Genomic DNA, 22,428 nt, shown 5'->3' on the forward strand with positions numbered 1-22,428 from the left:
ACAGAGGAAAGGACCAATCTGAGGCACTGATGGTAGGTCAAGTCTTCTACCACCATCTCTACCTAAATTATTACAATAGCTTTCTTATTAGTCTCCCTGATTCCATCCTGGCCCCACAGCAGTCCGAGTAATCTTGTTAAACATGAGTCAGATCGTGTCACTCCTCTGCTCAACAAAATTCAGTGACTTCCCATTTCATTCAGAATGGAGCCAGCGGCACTCTCTGGCTACACGTCTTTTACCATCAGTCTGCCCTCACTTTTCTGACTCATCCCCCTTCCTGTCTGTGTCTATCCCTGTTCTCCAGCCACAGTGGCTCTGGTTCCAGGGCTTGATCCCTGCTGTCCCTTCTGTTGCTGGATCTCATCCCTCTGTTGTCTTCACGTCTCCCTCTCTGCAGTCTCTCTAGAATATTCCTTTTCCACAAAAGTGTCCCTGCCATCCCACTGTAATTGAACCCTGTTCCCCTCTCTCTCCACTCCTGATAGCCCTTACCTAGCACTAATCACCATCTCATATTCTATGGATTTTACCCGTTCATTGTATTTGTTGTCTGACCCCCTGTGGTAGTTAGATTCAGTTGTCAACTTGGCCAGGTGAAGGTGCCTAGTTATATTGCTGTGGACATGAGCCGATGGCATCTGTTGCTGATTACATCTGCAGTCGGCTAAGAGGCGTGCCTGCTGTAACGAATGATGTTTAATTTAATTGGCTGGTGCTTAAGTGAGAGAGCTCAACGTAGCACAGCCCAAGCAGCTCGGCATTCCTCATCTCAGCACTAGCAGCTCAGCCCAGGCCTTTGGAGATGCAGAAAGTAATTACCCTGGGGAAAGTTGTTGGAACCCAGAGGCCCGGAGAGAAGGCCAGCAAATCACCCTGTGCTTTCCCCGCATAAGAAAGAACCTCAGTTGGAAGTTAGCTGCCTTTCCTCTGAAGAACTAATGAAATAAATCCTCTTTTATTAAAAGCCAATCCAGGGCAGGCCACGGTGGCTCAGCAGGCAAGAACACTTGCCTGCCATGCCAGAGGACCCGGGTTCGATTCCCGGTGCCTGCCCATGTATGAAAAAAAAAATGACAATCCATCTCTGGTGTGTTGCATTCCAGCAGCTAGCAAGCTAGAACACTGCCTGCAGCCCCAGTAAAATGAGAGCTCCAAGAAGGCATGGCCATTTGTCTGCTTGGTTCATTGCTGTTGCTCCAGACCAAGACAAAACCTAGCACTCAGTAGGGATTAGAGAGGATTGTGTCTATATATTACTGAAAAGATAGGAAACTAAAACTTAACAATGGCTAAAGAGAAATGGGATTTGAGATTATATTCCTTTCCCTTTCAAGGTTCTTGGTATCTCCCATTTTGTCTACGATGTTGTTTTTTTAAAACATGTTTTCAAACATGTTTCAAATATATTTTAAGTGTTATTTTTAAAAAGATATGATGTCAACAATACAAAATATCACCAAAAAAATAAAAAATAGCCATTGTGATGAGATTTCTGGGCTTGGAGGCCAGGAGACAAATGAACTTCAAGTTGGTTAGGGAATGTAAGAGCTTAATGTACAACCCAAGAAATAGTGAAAATACAACAAAGATTGCAATATAATATCTACCAAGCAAAGGTAGACCACAGATCAGTTTTATTTGGCTTGTACTTTCTAGAAACTATTTATGTTGGTTGTTAACATCTATCAGGAGATTGTACATGAAAATTCTGGATTCCTAACTAGTCTCAAAAAATTGAAAAAGCTGTACTATTGAGTTTGCTGTTACTTACATGGCAACAATTTTTTAAGGCTATGACGTAGTTGCTGTCTCAAATGGGGCATGCATATTTGAGTTTACCACACTCCCCACCCCTTTCTATTATTGCTTTAATACCTAGCTTGCTTTGTTTATGTAGGCTACTAGCCTGGTCCTGTTGGCATTTGTGTTTGGAATTCCTAAAATATACTATATTTTGAGCACTTGGGTAAGAGATAGGATAAGAATTGAAGTGGGGATAAGAGAAGATTATACACCTTTTGGACAGAGAGAAACATCCTAGAAGACTGACAGAAGAGATAATTCATGGAGGCAGAATTAAGGGTGCAGAAGAAAGAGTTCTCTTTAGAAAAGAAGAAAATTTCTTCCTTTGAAACAGAAATAAAATACTTAAGACCCAGACATTTGTCTTAGTTGAGTTCACTAACTTAACTCTTCATCTTTCAATATATTTTGTTATTCTCTGTTGCCTTTATTTGTTGGTTGTATGCCTCACTTTTCCAATTAGGCAGTAAGTACTCTGTCATATAATCCCTAGCAAACAGTTGATGATTCATGAGCCAAATACAACTAGCCTGTGGATTCTGGAGCCTGAGCCCATGGCTTCAAACTCTGGCTCCATCACTTTTCAGCTGAGGCTGTTTCTTCGCCTGTAAAGAGAAGTAAAATTTACATCATTGAGTTGCTTAACACATGATAAAGCTCAATAACTACTAGCATCCTACTCATAAATACTACTTATTGAGCATGATAATGCACCTTGAATTCTACATCTGGATTCCACCTTGAATTCTACATCTAGGTTCCATCATCATCACCAGTAGTGCTAGGATGAAAGGAACCTAGCAGCAGTAAAAGGAGCCCCTTTGCACACAGCAAACTATTTTTGTCCTAGCAAAAGTTCAGTAGCTCACACCAAGAACTAATCCCTGAATAGATGCTGACTAGCAACAGTGGTACAGAGCTTGAGCCTGGTAGTCACAGGAGTGGTTAAAATTCTGACTTTTCCACTTAAGAGTTGTATGATTTTGAGTAAGAAGATTCACCTCTCTGGACACGATTTCTCTATCTGAAAATGGAGATAAGCATAAGAGGTTGATAACTAATAATATTAAAAATATGAAAACAACAACAAGACAAAGGATGTTATGGTTTAGTGTCTGCCTCATAGCAATTCCTTTATAAATGTTTGCTGCTGTGGCAGAGATTCTTTGTGCTAATCAAGCAAGTATAACTTGTAAAACTACAGTTCTTAGTCTTCCTTGCAGGTAAATTAGACAAAATTGGGAGTGATGTATACAGTGTATACACCATATACAGTGTTCAGGACAATGAAGTTCAGAGCCTGTGTACCTCCTTCATCTCTTTCTTTCTCTGCTTCAACAACCTTGGAGACCCTATGTTCCAGGTTGAAGAGAGCTCCCTGACTGGTATTTGACAGTGATTTGAGAAATACATAAAATTTTACTGTCTTAAGTCACTGAGACTTGGGGATAGATATATTTGTTACTGTAGCATAGCCTAGCTTATCCTGACTAATGTAGCGATCATTTTTATAAAACCATTGAAACCTGTGGCAGATTGAGTTTTATACCACACACACAAAAATGTACTTAATCTTAATCCATTTTTAGGGAGGTGTGAACCCATTGTAAATAAGACCTTATGAAGATGCTATTTTCAGTTAAATTGAGGCCGACCAAATCAGGATGGGTTTTAATTCTGTTACTGGAGGCCTTATGAAGAGGAAGCCATAGGGAGAAGCCTGAAGCCAGAAGCCAGAAGCCAATGGAACCCAGAAGAGAAAGGAGAGGACATCACCATGTGATGGGAAAGCCAAGGAACTCTAAGGATTGCAGGCCCACCAGAAAAAGCTACCAACCCTAGAAGAAAGGAAGTCTTCTAGCCTTTGGAATTGTAAGCCAATAAATCCTGCTGGTTAAGTCAGCCCATTGTGTGGTGGTGTCACAGTTACCAGAAAACTAATACAAAAGCCTTGATGAAAAATTACTCATCTTTTGAGAATGTCTCACACAAGGAAATTCATTCATTTCTCAACTGATATTTTGTGCTAAAAGATTTAAATTTATTATATCCAATTTGGGGAGATCTTGATGATCTTATAGATACTCATTCAAAGTCCCTTTGAAATTCAGCTTTGAAGGATAAATGATTTTTATTTGGCTGTTTCATTAAATGCCTTCCCCCTTTAGGAATTGAAAAGAAATTCCAAAGATGCAAGTTGTGAGATATTTCATTTAATTATTGTTAGGTTCAGCCAAGGTCATGATCGAACAAATTAGCTCAGTTCTGCTGAGAGAGGAAATGTCTCACTGCAAAACAAAACAGAACCTACTCTGCAAATCTTATGTGGGTTGAGTATGAACATCCCCAGGCTGACCTCAACTACAGTGAACAACTTGTTGGCAGATGTGCTAACCATTAGGCCAATATTCATATTGTGGAGAGAGTGGAGACTGAAAAATGTGTATCAGAGCAGGCATCTGCCAGAGTAGAGAGATGTAAATGATGAAGATGATGGTGGTGATGATGATGACAATGATGATGATAATCATGATCATAATAGTTTGCAGTTTAGGAAAAGCAAATAATAATATAAACACATTAATAATTCAGCATCAAAGTGAGAGGGTTACCATGTGGAAATGGAATCTGATTCAGACCAGCAGTGGAGGAAGTCAAGATGTCAGAAAAGATTTCCTTAAGCTAATGAGGCTTATGATAAGAACTATAGAGTGAGGAAAGGGAAGGGCATTTCAGACAGAGGCAAGGGCTTATGCAAATGTCCTGTGGTAGAAGGGAACATACAGCATTTGAAGAGCTAAAACAAAAGCACTTAATAAGGGATAGGGTTTTTGGCAAGAGGTGTAGCTGGAGATTTAGGCCAGGACCAGAACCTGCAAGGCCATGTTAAGAAATGTGGTCTTTGTTCCCAGATTAATGGGAAACAGTGTAAGACTTTCTAGTAAGAGCAGATAGGGGAAGAGAACTGGCATGATTGGATTTACATTTAGAAAAGATCACACCGGCTGCCCTTTTTAACCCCTGATGATTCTAATTTTCCAAAGCCTGTCTTCTCAGTTGAAGTAACCTCCCTGGCCCAAGATCCGGGAAAAAGGGTGAGGGAGAAGGATTGCACTTTTAAACATGATGACTAGGAAGGCTTAGTGAAGAGACATCTGAATAAAGACCTGGAGCAAATAAGGAGGAAAGCCAGGCCTAAGATGTTTTAAGCCAAAAGCAGAGTAAAGCTACTGAGCAGGCAGCATGCCTGTCGTGATCAAGGAACAGAACCCTGCTGGTGTTGTAGAGTTGTCAGGGAGAATAGGACTTAGTAGTCCAGGAGATGAGTGGGGCCATGGCAGATGTCCTAGGGCAAGGGTAGGCAAATTTTTGTCTGTAAAGGGCCAAATAGTAAACATGATTGTCTTTGTGGAACCTATGGTCACCATTAACGAGTGCTCAAGTCTGCCCTTGTAGTGGGAAAACAGCCACAGACAATGTGTAAGCGAATGTTCCTTGCTGTGTCCCAGTAAAACTTTATTTATGGACACTGAAATTAGAGTTTTATATAATTTTTATATGCAACAAAATATTTTCGTTTTGACATTTTTTTTTCAACCATTAAAAAATGGGAAAATCATCCTTACCTCAAAGCCTACACAAAAATAGGCAATGGGCTGGATTTGGCCCACAGGCTGTGGCTTGCCAACGCTAGTCCTGAGACCCTGTAGAGCATAAAAAAGCTTTGACTTTTATTGAGTAAGATGGGAAGCAATGGGAAGGCTTTGAGGAGAAGAATGACATGATCCGACTTAGATTTGACCATAATGACTCGCCTTTGGTGTCGGGAGTAAGTCATAGGCGGGCAAGGGCTAAGAGAGGACTGAAGCAGAGTTAATTCTCAAAAAGCTTGGCACAATAAATATTAACTATATTTTTAATTAAGGTTGTCATGATTGGAATTACCATTTGTAATTTCAAATGTGCATTTGCAGTTTCTACTAACAAACAATGAAGCCTCATGATTTCAGCTCATTATGACAGAGTTTAAAATAAACATGGGCCATCAAGAAACATCAATAGATCAAACAAAAGCTACAGGGAAAAAAAGGTCCATTTATATTTATATTTTAAAGCACTAAGAATAATTGTCACAGAGAAAGAGAGCTTATCTCTTATTTTGCGTGTTTTTTTTTCTCTCTGACTTCAAAGGCAATGCTCTTTTGCTCAGGATTTTAAGATCATGTTTGCATCTAACTAAAACTCGAGGCTGACATGAATGCTCCTGGTTCACTGACAATGCATCATCCAGCCACATCCTCTCTCCCAAGCTCCTTCCTAGTTCTGGGTACCGTATTGAAAACTGGGAGAGCTGTTGCAAACATGGTTGATATATAACTGAATGATTTCAGTCTGAAGCAGAATTACCACAGAAGCTATAAAAATGGTGCTATTAGGACAGGCTGTCAAGAAATGATTAATACTTCCAACTGGCTATCATTTCTTTTAGTCTTCACACTCGAGTAGGCCATTAATCTGAAATTGCAACCACCACAAGCATCACTTGCTATGTTTATCCAGAAGGACCAAGATGTCTTCTTCAGAGACAGAGAAATTTGATGGGATTAAGGTTTAGGCTTAGGTGTTTGCCTTAATGGACATGTGTTGTGTGTGTGTGTAATTTTCCATCAGTGAACATGAGGATGTTTCTGTGCAATTTAGTGATACAACATCTCATTAGTGCACTGAGGTGGTAAATGATTTATATCTCTATTCCATTGGGCCAAGAATTGAAAAACGCTCATAAAAATTGAGCCTGGAGCCATGAACTTTTTTTAAAGTCAGTTATGATTTGAGAAATAAAAAAAATCAGTTATATCTAAATGTTTATCATCACTTCCATTAAGAGCTTTATTAATAAGGACATATTAAAAATTTAAATCAAATAGAAAGTTAAGAAAAGAAGACACCCCTTTCTTACCCTCCCCATGTTTCTAATTTTTTTACATTTTGTGGTATTCTTTTAAGAGTTAAGTGCCAAGGAGCTATCATCATCACATGATTATTGAATGTCTCAGATGCATAATCCACATAGCAGTCACCATGACAGAGAAGAAATTGGCAAGGACATGTATATACCAGAAAAAAATATTAAACATATTTATAATCCAAATGCAAGAAAATTAAGAAGAAAAAAATGTCCTAAGGTAAACAAGTTTCCTTATAGAAACATAAGAAAAATAACAACAATGACAATAATGAAATCCATTTGCATGTTTGGCTCTGCTGCTGTGTAATTTGGCTTTTAAAAATGCTGTGCCTTTGAATGGCTTCTCAGTGATGCGGAAATGAGTGTTTATGTGATTCTGATCCAGGATATCTACTGAAAAGAATCACATCACCATCATTTCCACTAATAGAGCAGCAAGAATAATCTGATTTAAAAGATGTAAAGGTTTTTTAGGGGATCGGATTTTAGTCTGGTTTATTTTTGAAATAAAGTCTCAGTCATATGCTTGATAAAATATGAAAATAAGCATGTTTTTCCTTATTATAACCTGGCTAACTGCTGGAGGAGATAATAATAATAAGGGGTAGTCTAGTTAAAACCATCCAAGGGGAAGATACTCAATGTAGAAACTTCATGCAGTGAAACTTTTAACTTAAAATGGCATCTGTCTCTTCTCATGATGCAGTAGCTGCAACACCCTTCCACCATAAGCAACTAGAAAATTGGACAAAAAATGTGAAACAACTTTTCTCACACACTTGACAGCGGGGAGTGAAAGTCTATGTTCCCTAAGAAAACTCAAGCAATCTGAGTGATTCCTGGATTGTCTCAACTCTATACTTACATGCACATTCTAGACTGGGGTTCAAAAAGGGAGAATGCACAGCAGAGCATGGCAATCCAAATGAGTGAGATGACAGAGACTGGAATTTACAGAGATTGAGGCTGCTGGAAGATGCAAGAGAGAGTTGCAGAGAATAAGGAGCTACAGAGAGGAAAAACTTTAGATATCTGCACAGCTGCGAGTTGAACAATTCCAAGAGCTCAACAAATACTGGGATAGATATGGTGGAATTAGGTAAATATTAAAACTGTGATTATAAATGTATGCAAATATTAAAAGGAAAACATGAACATAAGGTGAAGAGAAATAAGAGCTATAAAACAGACCCAAACAGAAATTATAGAGATGAAAAAATACACCATCTGAAATGAAAGTTCACTAGATGAGATTAAGAGCAAATAAAATAGACCAGGAAGAAAGAAAATCAATGAACTTGAATGAATAGCAATAGAAATTATTCAAACTGAAGGACAAAGAGAAAAATGATTGAAAAGAAAAAATGAACAGTGGCTTGATGAATGGGGAAACAATGTTGAGGGGTCTAATATAGGTGAAACTGGAGTCCCAGAAGGAAAAGAGAAGGAGAGGAGACAGAAGAAATAATCTGAAGACATACTGACTGAAATTTTTCCAAATTTGATTTTAAAAAATTATAAATCTCAAATTGAAAAATCACAACAAACCCCAAGAATGATAAACATAGAGATAAACATATCAAAGCAGGTCATAATCAAATTCTAGAAACCAACAATAAAGATAATATTGACTGTAAGTAGCAGGGAAAAAAGACACATTATTTATAAAAGGAAAAAAATTAAGAATTTACCACAGACATCTTGTTAGACACTTTGTAAACAGGAAGTCAAGAAAATTATAACTTTAGAGTGTGTCAGAAAAAGAAACATGTCAATTTAAAAATCTATATCCAGTCAAAAAAGAAAATCTTGCAAAATGAAGATAAATAGATTTCTACAGATAAATAAATGCTGATAAAATTCTTTGCCATCAAACCTGTACTACTGGTAACATTAAAGGAATAAAGACAGAAGGAAAATGATACCAGATAGAAATTTGGCATTGTACAAAAGAATGAAGAAAAATGGAAATAGTTAATATTTACACAGAAAATACGTTTTTTTCTTATTATTTTAGTCTATCTAAAGATAATTGTTTAAATAAAAAAGTAATAACAACAGAGTATTGTGGTCTTTATATGATAAGTAGAAGTAAAAAGTATGAAGAAAAGCATAACAGACAGGAGATGGAAATGCAAGCATAAAGTTGTAAGGTTCTGATATGTCAACTGATAGCGGAATATGAAAGTTAAAGATGCTGATTGTAAATTTGAGGACAAACACTAAAAATGTATACCAAAGAGATTGAGCTGGTAAGCCAATAGCAAGAATAAAATAGTATGATAAAAAATGCAGAATAATGGTTAGAGGGAGAAAAGATGGGACACTGTTCTCGTTTGCTAGCTGCCAGAATGCAACACACCAGAGATGGACTGGCTGTTAATAAAAGGGGATTTATTTTGCTGGTTCTTCAGAGGAAAGGCAGCTAACTTTCATCTGAGGTTCTTTCTTATGTAGGAAGGCTCAGGATGGTCTCTGCTGGCCTTCTCTCCAGGCCTCTGGGTTCCAACAGCTTTCCCCAGGGTGAATTCTTTCTGCATCTCCAGAGGCCTGGGCTGAGCTGCGAGTGCTGAGATGAAGCATGCTGAGCTGCTTGGGCTGTGCTACGCTGCGCTCTCTCATTTAAGCACCAGCCAATTAAATCAAACATCATTCATTACAGCAGGCATGCCTCTTAGCCGATGGCAGATGTAATGAGCAACAGATGAAGTTCATATACCATTGGCTCATATCCGCAGCAACAGAACTAGGTGCCTTCACCTGGACAATTTGACAACTGAATCTAACTACCACACAGACGCAATGAACATGCATATAAAGATCATAGGTTTCAACCCAAATATATAATAATCACATAGTTATATATAACATTATATAGCATATAGTCTAAGTACTCCAATTAAAAGGCATGGAGTATAAGACTGGGTAAAATAAACCAAGGCTCACTATTAAGCTGCCTTAAGAAACTCATTTGAATTTAAAGACATAAATAGAATAAAAAAGAAAAGAACATAAGGCATATACCAGGCAAACACTAATCTTAGGAAAGCTAGCACGGCCATACTACTACCAAAAAAAGTCAAATTCAGAACACGGATAATGTGAAAAGAAGGCATTACATAGCAAGAGGTAGATACAATCACAGAGATTTGACACAAATGGCAAAAAAGTAGGCACAAATAAAAATTCCTGATAGCTCCTCTTAGATTTACACTATAACATGCAAAGGGGTAAAAGAGAAAGATGAAAACACACCTATTAATAATTGTAATTTAGCTGAGATTGGAATTTCTGAGAACTTGGTACTCTGAAGAATTTGAAATTGAATTTAAAAACTTTATCCGTAAGAAACAACCCAAATATCCATCAACAGAAGAATGGATCCTAAAAATTGTGACATATTCATATAATGGAACATGACTCAGAAATAAAAAGGAGCATAAATACAACAACATGGATAAACCTCAGAATAATTATATCACATGAATGGGGTCCATACATAAGAGTACATACCATACTATTCCATTTATATAAAGTTCAAGAACAGGCAAAACTAACCTACAGTGATGGCATGTGGGCAAGGATTGCCTGGAAAGGGGCCTGAGGTGCCATGGTTACATGGGTGAATAGATGTGCTAAAACTCATCAAACTGTACACTTAGAATGTGTTCATTTCATTCATGTAAATTATATCTCACTAAAGGACAAAAACAAGTACCCAGTTTTCTACTCAGGGTAAAGCCAGGTTCTACCAGATGGCAGTCCATCTCCCACATGATTACTGCTTTCTAGGGGGACAGAATTGTGAGTTTCCACTCCACATGCCACTCCCTTGTTCTCCATTCCTCTTAGGTAGGTTTCCTTTGTTTACGAATGACAGGAAACCGTCTAAACTGATTCAAGCCCAGCGGAATTTACCAGTTCCCATTACTGAAAAGTCACGTTTTTGTGGCTTTAGGTACAGCTTAACATTGAAGTCACCTGGATACAATTTTGATCTCTAATTTTTGAGTCTTTTTCTCAGGCTTGGTTTCCTCCCTCCCTCCTTCCTTCCTTCCCTTCCTTCTTTTATTCTACACATATTTATCTGGTTCCAGACCCTCAGGATAAAGCTGTGAACAAAAGAGATAAAAATCTCCATCCTTATGGAGCACACTATCTGGCCACCTTCTCAAACATGCTCTCCCAACAAGGGAGCAAGGTGGTTGCTGAAGCTCCATCTCTACATACTCACCACTTCAAGTCCAAAAGAAAAGAGAGCATTTGTTTAACATCTCTGCACCTCACTTTTCTCATCCGTAAAGTAAGAATCATCGTGGTATGACCTCATGAAACTATTCTGAGATGTAAATGAATGAGTATGTATAAAAGTTAGAGCAGTGCTTAGCACTTAAGTTTAGTAGATTGAACAGTGTCCCCACAAATTCATGTGCACCTGAAGCCTCAGACTGTGACTTCATTTGGAAAGAAGGTCTTTGTAAATGTTATTAAGATGAGATCATACCAGGTTAGGGTGAGTCCTAAATCAGATGCCTCTTGTCTTTATAAGAGGAAAGGGCACACAGAAGAAGAAGAGAGGCACAGGGAAGAAGGTCATGTGAAAACAGAGGTAGAGATTGCCACGATATAGCAAAAAGCCAAGGAGTGCCAAGGAACACCTGCAGCCACCAGAAGGTAAAAGGAGGCAAAGAAGGAGGCTTTGAGGGGAAAAGGTCCTGCTGACACCTTATTTTGGACTTCTGACCTCAAGAACAGTGAAAGAATAAATTTCTGCTCTTTTAAGCCACCCAGTTTATGTGAAATTATTACTGCAGCCTTCAGATACTAATACAGTAAGTATCCAATAAGTGTTAGCCATCATCATTAGCACAATCACTATTATTGTCATCTTTATTGGCTACCCCTAGCTCAGACAAAAGATCTTCTTACTTGGTGAAATGCAAATTTCAGAAATAATCACTGTGGCCCAGGGTGTGAGATATTCTTATTACCTTGGCATGAATGATAGGTTTCCTCTAGAGCTTGGGATAAAAGCAGCACCACCTGACTCACATGGTCTGCAAATGGTAGAGTGTTAGATACCCAAATGTAAAGCAAAGGCTGCCCTCAGAAGGGGGGCAAATGGATACAGGGATGGCCAAAAATAACAAATGTCCACTGCAATAGTCACTCAAAGAAAGCAATTTCAGATAGGAAAAAAGCTAACAAGAAGTAGGGGTGAGGTATGGGATGTGGAGGCACATTTCATCCTAGAAGACGAAAATCCCCAAACAAAATACTAAAGGCTGGGGCAGATAAAGGAAGAAAGTTCCTGCTGGGAATGGCAGACTTGAATCGAAGAGAGTTGGTGAGTGAGAGTTGGGGAGATGCAGATGCCTTAAGCAGAGCTGAAGCTTGTGAATGCAACTTGGAAGTTGGCATTTAGATAAGACTCTTTGCCCTTCATCCAGTCTTTCAACTGTTAATGAAATAGAAGAATTTGAACATTAGCAGATAGAAAGGTGGAGGCAAGAATAATCTCGTCATTCATTCTCTCTGTTCACAAATCCACATGGGTCTGGATAGAGTTTATCTTGAAGTGCAATCATCTGAGAATAGTTAATAGGAAAAACACAGACTACAAAAAAGCATGGCAGAATATGATAAAAATAAAAACATGGTCCCAGAAGAATAGCAAATGTCTGGTATTTATTTCTATCATAGTTAGACAAAATTTCAGGAAATGCTTGGTCGTCCTCAGTCTATGCAATAGATTATAGCCTCTATGAAACTGAAAGAGCTATCCATAAGAAAAAGATGGGCTGCATTGAAAAGGGAACAGGTTAAGACCAAAGGCAAGAGTAAAATAAAAAGATGAATAGTAAGGAAACACAAAATTCAATAGGAGAGTTAAAACATACAGGAGGAGGTAAACACCAAAACTAATAACGTGAACAAAAATGAACCCGTGATGTGGAAATAAAACTCAAAAAACTATCACAATGAGAAAGATGAAAAGGGTGACAGTAGACATTTCAAATGAGGGAGCAAAAGATAAGCATCTGCTTTGGAGTAGAATTCCTAATTCAATTCATCTCGTTCAAGGAATTTTCATGCCCTTTTGTGTTAGATACTGTGTTAGGTGGTACTATTAAAAAGATTAATAGAACACCATTTCTGCTTTTAAAAATATCATAGTCCCATTGTAGGGAGACAGTGGAGAATAGATTTCAATTCAGTGTGGCAATTCGTACAATAGAGATATGCATAGATATAGGATCTATTTTTAAATGTTAAATAGGGATTGTGAATGTTAGCGTTCTAATGGAAATGAATTGGAAAATCAATCTATAAATATTACTTTTTACCTGGCGTTTGGGAGTTTGGAGACCAAGGGCCATTAGAAGGGAGAGTCCAGGAAAGATTTTATGAAAGCAGGACATTTAGAAAGAGTTCAACCAAAGGAAATGCTGGAGGCGTTTTCTTCCCCTCCATCCTCTCCCCACACTCAAATGTGTACACTTCTAGAGATAGGAATTATGGCTGATTAGGTGATATCACATTTGGGAGTAAAGAAGTATGAAGGGAGAGAAGGCGGTTAAGAGAGGCACATGGCCCAAGTCTCACAATGAGATTAAATTAAAACTCGTGGTGATGTCATATCTCCAAATGAGGTTTTGTGAACTATCGCATCAGTGCATTGACATGATGGAAAAAGACATTTATTCTCAGTATGTTGAATCCCAACCAAAGAGCATTTCACCATGAATTCATATTTTAAAATTTCTCCTGTGACAAGTATAAATACACCAATTTGTGTTTTTATGATTTAAATTAATTTGTACACTATAAATATTTAGAATAAGCTCACTTTGCATAACCCTATTTTTGGCATATCTTTAGTCTTTAGTCTATCCCACCATGAAAAAATATCAGCATAGTCCAAAACCTCAGTTTACTTCTCTGGTGTCCCCTATCTCATCTTTCTGTGAGACCCTCATGGGCCTAAGTTAGTACTAAACAAAAGTAGAACCCCATAATTACAAATCAAGTTGAATTAAATTAAATTCTGCTCTAATTGGAAAATTCTGTTCTATCTTCAAATAATACATTTTTTAACTGATGTGGTACAACTGTTTCTAAGTGAGGTACAATTTATTATTTGTGATAAACATCGATGAATCATTTTCAAAGTGAGAAAGAAAAAGACGATTCTATCAGATCAACTTGGCCAGGTGATGATGTCCTGTTTTTCTGTTGCTGTGGCTTTAAATCATCAGAATGTGAAATTCATCTATAGCTGATTATACTTGTGATCAGCTAAGGGGAGTGTCTTCCACAATGAGTAAGGTTTAATGTAATTAGCTGGAGGCTTAAAAGGGAGAGGTTAGAAGAGAGCTCAGCAGCTCAGCATACCTCACCTCAGCACCCGGAGCTCAGACCCAGATATTTGGAGATGCAGAAAAGAATCACCCCAGAGAAAGCCACTGAACTCAAAAGCTGGAAGGGAAGTCCAGCAGACGTTCACTGTGTGTCTTCCCATGTGATAGAGAAAGCCAGAGGAAACCCAGCTGCCTTTCCTCAGAAGAACTATAAACTTGTAACTAAATAAATCTCCTTATTAAAAGCCAATCCTTGTTTTGTGTGTTGCATTCTGGCAGCTGTAGCAAACTAAATCAGGTAGATTGATTGAAAAAAGTCCACAATTCTTCATCCTTTCTCATATCCGTGGCATTTACAATGTCACTCTACAACTTCCACTATCACATCAAGAGATGAAGTCTTTTCTCCATCCGTTGAACCTGGGATGGTCTTGTCACTTGCTTTGGCTATTGAAATGCAGTGGAAGTGACTTTTGAGAGTTCTGGAACAAAAGTTGAGGCCTCTACACCTCTGCTCTCTCTAAGAACCCACCCCCTATCATGTACACAAGCCTGCCTGGAATGCTGGAGGATGAGCAATCATGTAAAAGAGATCCCAGCTGTTCCAACCAAGGCCATTCAGCCAAACAACCCCTAAACATCTGAAAGTATCTGTCCTAGACAGGCAGTCACCCCCCTAATCTGCAGCCGGTATAGCAGTGAACTCAGCTGAGGCCGACCAAGTCCTTCATCAATCAGCAGAAATACCCAGTTGACCCATAGGCTCAAAATCAGTAAGAAATGCTTATTGAGCTGCTGAGTTTGGGGGAGAGGTGTTGTTACACAGCAATAACTAACTGATAAATACTATTTAATGCATTCTAATGAAATGCTTTTCATTATGACATATTTATTTAAATCTAAAGTGTTCTTAATCATTCAAAAGAAATGAGGGAAGATGGAATGCATCCTCCCAATTATTTTTTTTCTGATGACATTTAATAACATTAACAAGTGATGCTTAGCAATTATCTTGTGTTTTTCTCCCTACTGGCTATTTGCATAACATTATAAGCAATCTTCCCTGTGTCTTGAGGTTAGCTGTGACTGACATGGTATAAGTGTTCAACATTTCCCAAGTTTAGGCCTGAAAACTTGGCATCTTGCATCACAAGCAACACTTTCTAGACCAAGAGCATGAATAGCAACTCTGAGAAATGCTTTCTTATTTGGATCATGTTACTACGACAACAGTCCCACAAGGCTTTTTAGCTCAAGTTCATTCTTTTAATTAGCAGAATGAGATTCCTCCTCCTCCCTAAGCTTTTCCCTTAGGAAAATGTTCCAATCTCTGGCTCTTCTCTTGCTTCTGGGTGTTTGTACAATGTGAGAAGAAATGCACCAATTAGAATACTTCAGTGTTTGGTGATGGCTCTTATAATTTTGAGAGAGACTTTGTAGAGCAGATTTTTCCTAAGAGGCATTTTTCCCCCCAAAGTAGTAATCCATGGTATATGTCTATGCAACAACTCTCATTTCTGCAAAAGAAAATTAGGAATGGGCCTCTGAAAGAGAGTCAATACTCTTGGCAAGATTTAGTTAAGAGCTTGGAATTGTATTAAACTGGGGTTCTTCCTTGCTCTGATTCCTACTGTATGACCTCCATTAATTCAACAAATATTTTCATGTAGCAAATATTTTTTGTGCATAATTCATGATGTATCCCCAGATATATTGGTGAAGTGGAGCCTCTGGGTAAGTTCCCTACCTCCACGAAGCTTAAATTACAAATTATTGAATGTGATATATACTAGGAAGACAATATTCAGGAAAATAATTACTTATCTGAATGTTCTTTTTCTGACTTCTAAAATGGCATAATCTTACTGTTTCCATTTCTGTGTTATGTGAGTTTCCAGAGTATAAATTTGTGTAAATGTCAGTTGGGATTACATTCAGCTATGAGTAATAGAAAACCTGAATAGAGGTTTATTGTTCTCAGGTGACAAGAAGTCTGGAGGTAGACAGTTTCTGGCATTATTTCAGTGACTCCACATAGAAGGGTCTTTGACTTTTCCCTCAGCATCATAATATAATTGCTGCAGTTCCAGCTATTTAGGTCTGTGCTCTCAGCAAGGAGAAGGAGGAAACAGACATACTAATCTATCCCTTTTATTGGTACAAAATTTGGGAGTCTGTAAGACCACCTTCACTTCCGACACTAAGTTCAAGGTCAGAGGTCCCGAAGACCGCCACCATGTTTAAGAATTCTGCAAGGAGGACTCCCAAAATCAAAAAGGTCATTATACTCACACAGTTATGATTCATTACAAAAAGAAGATGCAGATTAAGACCCAAGAGGATCACAGGGCAGGGTAAAGGAGAGGTCACAGATGTGAATTTCCAGTCATACCTCCCCCTCCCCGCAGTGGAGTCCTGTAGATATCGTTAATTTTTCCCAGCAACAGTGTGTGACAATAATAAGCAATAAGGCCAACCTGAGTCTCGGGGACCAGAATTTTTACTAGAGGTCATCCACATAGATACTGCTGATCAGCCTTGTGCCTATCCTTAGTCTCCAGCTCCTCCGGGGGTTGAGTTGATATCATAGGACCCACCATCCTAATGTTAGCATAGGCTTTCCAGTATGACCTAAGGTCCCCAGATAAATAAAGACATTCTCAACAGACAAGACTATCCAATGGCTTAGAGGCTAACCTCCCAAGAACCATGAACAAAGGTTAAATTTCTTCTTGGCTAGTTTAATCCTTTACTGCACAATTAGTAAAGTAAAATCTGTCCCAGAACCCACACTAAATGACTTCAGATTAGGTCTCATTGGTTAGACTGTCATGAATCATTACTAGTGGTAAGAGAGGCTGTAACTTAGCTTTCCCAGTCGCTAAAAAGGAGTGGAGTGATATAGGTACTGGGTTCACCAACCTAGAGTATTGGCCACAAACACTTCATCCAAGAATAGAATAGAATAAGTGCTTAGTGCCTGGTAGTTATCTGTTTCTCTGAAGCTCTAGACACAGAAAGATTTTCCAGATGAAGTTGGCTGATGCAACCAGCCAGGAAATTGTATTTTCTTTGACCCAATCAGTTTAGGATCAGCTAGCAATTTCTTGGAACTGAGCATAACTGCTCAGAGAATTTTTAATAAAAAAGCAACTATATCGAGGTGGTATTATAAAATGTCCTTTATAAGAGAAGCAACAATGCTAGATATAGATTAATGGTCTCTAAACTGCAGACTGAGGACTCCATGGAAGCCTCAGACATATCAGGATGTCGAAAATGGCCCCAGGTAATCTTTGTCATTTCATGTTTTTGTTTAAATGGTAAACCTCCCACCCCTCAAATTGACATAATATTTTGGATTATGTGGATGATTGTGAATTAGTCAGGTTAGGTTAGGTTAGGTTAAGATGTCATAACAAATTATCCCAAATCTCAGTGGTTAACACAACCAAGGTTCATCTCTCACTGCAGGATTATGGGTTGGCTCAGTGATGCAGTGGGCTTCAGTGGGATAGAAATGTCACATGTGCCCTCAGTTCCTACTGCTTCAACACTTCAGCGCATGGAGAATTGTGTACTGAGTCTTACTGCTTCCACGCAAATTTATCAGTCAACCCAAGTCTATGGCTATACTTAGCTTCATACAGGTGGGAACATGTAATCTTCCTGTATGTTTAAAAAGGGGTCAGGAACTGAAAAGTGGGACTAACATCTATAATAGCTTTCTCCTTTTCAGTACCAAAGAAATGAATTTATGATTGAATGAGGTCAAGTGACACTACTTTAATTGTGGTAAAAGAAAGAATAATAGAAATGGACCTAATATATAAATGATCTGATCATACCATGGGAAGGTATGAAATGCTATCACAGTACACTGAAGAAATGAGCAATTCAGATAGATTTTTCAATGGTGGAAGAATGGAGTTATTACCAGAGATGAGTTACTATAGACATGCTAGATGCCAAAAACTTTTGGCTCCACCTGTTACTGCTATATTGACTTTTGAAAGTTGGATTCAGAAATATAACATTGCCTACTAAATTAAGTTGATGTCAATTTTGACATAATTTTTAGAGTTTTATTTGTAATAAACTTATAAATTTGCTGTGTTTTATAGGTGTATAAGAGAAACACAAATAAAAGTGTGCATAGCTGTTTTTAATAAAATAAAGTTTTAAGCAATGTAAGCCAACACAGAGAGGGTTTGCAAGAATATATTTTTTTCTTTTAATAGTGCTTGAAGCTTATAAAATTTGGAGATGTATTACATAAACTGCTAGAGAATCACTCAAATTCACCTTACAGGAATCTCCTGGACACACTGAAATCCCTGTTTTATCATATAAGTGTCACAGGCTATGTTGTGTGTAGAGCCCAAACTCTGATGTTAAAGCCTGTGTTTATCACCTTTAATGCGGGAAACCCAGGTTCAATTCCGAACCTGGGTTTAAAGAAAGAGAACAAAACTGTGTTTAAATACTGGCTCCACCATTTATTCCCTATGGAAACTAGAGCGAGTTTTACAATTTCTCCTAGCACAAGTTTCCTCATTTCTAAAATGGGAGTGTCAACACAGAACCCATATCCTTGTGGCAAGGATTAAATGAGATAATGTATATAATCCATGGCAAATTGTGAACACTGTATAAATGATAGCAACCATTATTTGTCATTGTTATTACAAGTCTCAACAGGGGTAAAGCCCCTCAGTGAGCTCTTCCTTGGATGAACTGGAACAGCGTTCCAATGAATGAACCTCAGACCGCCTCCATGCCCCAAAATACACCCTCTAGATTTGCCCCCAAATGGATCAAATCAGCCCAGATTGAAATAGAGGTCAGTCAACTTTCCAAAGTACTTAATTAAAAGAAATGATTCAAATTACATAATTAACATGCAATATTCATGAGCAATAATCATTACAGGAATGGAAATATTAGCCCTAGGAATTGCACAGAAATCATAGCAGTCATCTTGATGTTACTGAAAGTTGGCTTTCTAATCACATACACAATTTATTACTGAGCAAAGCCTTGGTATTTGGAGACTTCCATTTCATTGCTTTTTTAAAATTTACTTTGTCTACTTTTCCCTTCTGCAGGTTACACGGAGGTGTGAAAGGAAAATGCTATAAAGCAAAAAGCAGAATTCAAACCATTGATTCAGAAGAACTTCTGTGTAGTGTTTGTTTTCCTTTGTTTTTTTAATGCAGAAAACATTCTTCTCTATATATCTACCTCATGGAACCACTAAGAGACATAATTCGACTTAGGCGCATAAATATTTATAACCCAGTGTGCAGAACACTGCAATAATAAAAATGCAGAAACATTCTTTAAAACATCGATGACTTTAATTTGGTGTTGGCAATTAGAATTTTCAAAACAGAGAGGTTATGAATATATGAGCGCCTAAATTGATCTCCAACGAACCATCTTTCATAAACATATGCATCTTTTACGCTTTGTAAACACCAAAGGCCTTAAAAAGCAATTGCTCAACAAATAATTCTTAATGCCACCTTCTCATTACAACAGCCTGAGGTCTTAAGGTAACAGTCGACTAATGAATTTCTTCCTCAGGTTAGAATTTTAAATGAAACTTTCCATGTCAGGAATTTTTCTCACAACATTGAAATTCAAGTAGTTTTATGCCTAAACGCAGCCTTCAAAATGTAATTGGTAATAAAGGCAGCAAAATGCTTTGCATTATTCCGAGTCTAATTTTTGAATTTGATTTTCCAATGTAAAACTCAAGGCAAAACAATAACCAATATACAGCTAATTGCTGTGAGATAGGAAGGCATCTTTCCACCGATTTATTTCATAATATGGTTTTGTTTTATTTACCTCTGATGCACTCAAAATATTACAACTTGTTTATTCTTTTTTTTTTTTTTTTTTTTTTTTTTTTTTTTACAGAGAGAAGGAAGGAAGGATAGAAGGAAGGAAAGAAGGAAGAAAGGGAAACATTTTCTTGTTTTATTGTATTCTGTTTCTCCGTTTTTTGTTACATGGGCTGGGGCCGGGAATCGAACCGAGGTCCTCCGGCATAGCAGGCAAGCACTTTGCCCGCTGAGCCACCGCGGCCCGCCCCATAACTTGTTTATTCTTATGAAAATTAATGGTAAACAGAGTCTTAATTTGGGAACTGAAAAATCACTCTTTTATGTCATGTTTACAAAATGATCTGTCTTTTCATGAAGCAAATAAAAGACTAAAAGAGGATGTAATAGAAGGAGGAGACTTGTGCTACCCAATTTAGCCAAGTAGATAAGTTTCAATCATAAAGTTGATTTTTTTAAAAAAAGAACAAGATGGATTTAACAAAATGAATGAAACGTAACCAACTAGCTGTTCTAATCATATTATGTCTAAAATTCTGGTCATAGGTCAAGACTCCAAATTCCTTTTTTTTTTTCTTTTCTTTTCTCTTTTCCATTTGGCTTCAATCAGAGTTTGTGTGTATGCTTGTGTTTTAATTAATTGATTTGGAAAGCTCTGTTTGCTATCAGGGAAACTCTCAAGAGCCTATTTCAAACACTAATTCTGGTAGGCTTTCTAAATGCAAAATAGGAAAACCATTCACTTATTTTTCCATTTAAAGTCATTTTAAAACAGCACATTCTTTTTTTTTAATTGACAAAACATAGCATACAAACACGAACATACTTAACATATAAACATTCCATTCTTGGCATATAATCAATGACTCACAATATCATCACATTGTTGTATATTCATCACCATGATCATTTCTTAGGACATATGCACCACTTCAGAAAAAGAAATAAAAAGAAAAAACTTAAACATACCATACCCCTTACCCCTCCCTCTCATTAACCACTAGTATTTCCATCTACCCAATATATTTTATTCTTTGTTCCCCCTTATACCCCTTACCACTCCCTTTCATTGATCACTAGTATTTCAATCTACTCTACTATAGTATTTCAATCTATTTGTTTTAACATTTGTTCCCCCTTTTATTTATTTATTTTAATCCATATGTTCTACTCATCTGTCCATACCATAGATAAAAGGAGCATCAGACACAACTTTTTCACAATCACATAGTCACATTGTGAAAACTGTATCAATATACACTTATCTTCAAGAAACATGGCTACTGAAACAAAGCTTTACAGTTTCAGGCACTTCCCTCTAGCCTCTTTAATACATCTTAAACTAAACAGGGAATATCTATATAATGCATAAGAATAACCTCCAGGATAACCTCTTTACTCTGTTTGAAATCTCTCAGCCACTGACACTTTATTTTGTCTCATTTCTCTCTTACCCCTTTTGGTCAAGAAGGTTGTCTCAATATCTTGATGCTGAGTCCCAGCTCATTCTAGGATTTCTGTCCCACATTTTCAGGGAGGTATACACCCCTGGGAGTCATATCCCATGTAGAGAGGGGGAGGGCAGTGAGTTTGCTTGCCGTGTTGGCTGAGAGAGAGAGGCCACATCTGAGCAACAAAAGAGGTTCTCTGGGGGTAACTCTTAGGCCTAATTTTAAGTAGGCTTAGCCTATCCATTGTGGGGATGTTTCGTATAAGCAACCCCCCAAGACAGAGGGCTCAGCCTATTGATTTGGTTGTCCCGACTACTTGGGAGAATATTAGGAATTCTCCAAATGGGGAAGTTGAATTTTCCCCCTTTCTCACCACTCCCCCAAGGGGACTTTACAAATACTTCTTCATGCACCGTTCAAATACTCTGGGATTTATTGGGGCATCACACTGGACAAACCTACAAAATCTCATGCCCTATTTACGGTTCCATGTACTTACGATGTTTAATTAACCTGTCCATATAATTTATATTAGGAAATGCACTAGTCAAAATATAAATTTTGTACCAAATAAACATTTTTGGCTTTAGTCTCACACAGAAGTTGAGGTTTTAAAATATGAGTGCCCATCTATTTTCAACACCCTGCAATCGTACATTTTAGGCATTCCTAGATTATACCATCTGTCTTTATTGTCTATCTTTCCTTCTGGTTTCATATGTGCTCCCAACTCTCTTTCCTCTATCCTTCTCAGATTCAGTTTCATTCAGTGTACTAATATTATTGTGCTATTATCAAGCAGTATTGTGCTATCCATTTTTAAATTTTTACAATCAATCCTGTTGCACAATCTGTATCCCTGCAGCTCCAATTACTCAATATCTACCCTATTTCTATTTCCTGATGGTTTCTGTTCTTAGCTAAAGTTCTCCAAATTCATTCACTAATGTTAGTTCATTTCAGTGAGACCATACAGTATTTGTCCTTTT

General features: G+C 37.7%; 1 long non-coding RNA gene across 1 annotated transcript in view; it reads right to left on the reverse strand.

Annotated features, from left to right (window-relative positions):
• Nucleotides 1–2,145: 2,145 nt before the first annotated feature.
• Nucleotides 2,146–22,428, reverse strand: part of LOC143683961 (uncharacterized) — a 31,308-nt gene continuing 11,025 nt past the window's right edge. Inside the window, exons 2-3 of the long non-coding RNA XR_013175761.1 lie at nt 5,433–5,510; nt 2,146–2,411 (exon numbers count right to left, since the gene is read on the reverse strand). This is a non-coding gene — a long non-coding RNA (uncharacterized LOC143683961). The remainder of the gene's footprint in view (nt 2,412–5,432; nt 5,511–22,428) is intronic.

This window comes from Tamandua tetradactyla, chromosome 1 (genome assembly GCF_023851605.1).
Source record: "Tamandua tetradactyla isolate mTamTet1 chromosome 1, mTamTet1.pri, whole genome shotgun sequence".
In the NCBI taxonomy this organism is placed as follows: domain Eukaryota; kingdom Metazoa; phylum Chordata; class Mammalia; order Pilosa; family Myrmecophagidae; genus Tamandua; species Tamandua tetradactyla.